This window comes from Neodiprion virginianus, chromosome 7, assembly GCF_021901495.1.
Source record: "Neodiprion virginianus isolate iyNeoVirg1 chromosome 7, iyNeoVirg1.1, whole genome shotgun sequence".
Classification (NCBI taxonomy): domain Eukaryota; kingdom Metazoa; phylum Arthropoda; class Insecta; order Hymenoptera; family Diprionidae; genus Neodiprion; species Neodiprion virginianus.
In genome coordinates this window covers 9,180,627-9,181,809 of record NC_060883.1, presented here as the reverse complement: position 1 = coordinate 9,181,809, position 1,183 = coordinate 9,180,627, and the positions used below count along the sequence as shown (strand labels likewise).

At 34.7% G+C, this 1,183-nt stretch overlaps 1 long non-coding RNA gene across 1 annotated transcript; it reads right to left on the bottom strand.

The window, feature by feature from the left end:
* Nucleotides 1-335: 335 nt before the first annotated feature.
* Nucleotides 336-616, bottom strand: LOC124308988 (uncharacterized). Its single transcript, XR_006909158.1, has 2 exons — nucleotides 525-616; nucleotides 336-433 (listed from the first exon to the last, which is right to left on the bottom strand). It is a non-coding gene; the product is annotated as an uncharacterized LOC124308988 (long non-coding RNA).
* Nucleotides 617-1,183: the final 567 nt, after the last annotated feature.

Sequence of the window (1,183 nt, the reverse complement as noted above, 5' to 3'; positions counted from 1 at the left end):
ATCAAACGTTGGTTATTACCCATTCCGGCTTCCATTGAAACTTTAACATTAGCGTTACCTATGGCACTCGTGTTAGCAATCATCATAACGGCTACGTCAGTATTGGAGCATCTTATCGTGACATGCGCGTCATAATCTATCTGACAGACGTGAAAAACGATCTTCGTATCCGTTTCTTCATGCGCAGGGCAGCTTAAATGGTGATCGAGCATCTTTTGTACGTGGCCATCATTCACTACATATTTGTAGCATTGATGATAATTTATATAAATAGTTTCATTACCAATTAAAGGTGCTATGCGATCGAGTGTCCAGTGCTGGATTACAAAACTCACCAATGCTTCTGTGAAATTTACATTTTTTAGGTCTTCATTGAAATCAGATGAACGTCTTTGATCAGGTCCCTCGATGTTGAATTGTCTAACTTCCATTCCTGTCAAAGAATGTTCATTATCTTTGATGGAAGGAAACATATCGATCAAAAGCGATCACTATAACTTCCGCATCATTTGAACAAAACATACCCAAAATATTTTTGGAGATATTTCCGGAAGTAGCTGGAATATCCCTCATCAAATGCAGCACAAAAAATCCATCAAATATCTTCACGTTGGTGCGTTGTGGTGTGTGCAGCTCAGTTTGCTGCTCGAGTACTTTTAATAACGCTGCCTTATTTGTTTTACAAATAGATCCGTCCGTGTACTATTTTAATTTCCAGTTGTAAATATTTACTATTTATTTTCATGTATCAATATTTATTGTTCACATTTTCATGTCTGCATATCAAAACATGTAAATATCAAGTAAGACGGCAGCGTCTCGTCGCTAAGTTGAAATAAAAGATTTTCAAAGAAAAGCGCGAGACCGCCATACTCTTATATACTCCAAAGTGACCACAAACCCGTCAAATTTAATTTATTACATACGTTGAATGATAAATGTTTACATGTTTAAATATGTTAACTTTAAATTCATAAATTTATATTATGATATATCATAAGATACAATAATCGCAGTGATCAATAATCAATTCTAATTTTTGATCCAATAACGCGTTGCGCTTAATGATAAGGAAAAAATAGACATCTTATACCGCAAAAGCTGAAATTTAGTAATTCAACAGTTAATTTAATAAGTGAAATGAAAAAAATTCTCCGCTTCGTATTAAGGGGCACACCTAGTG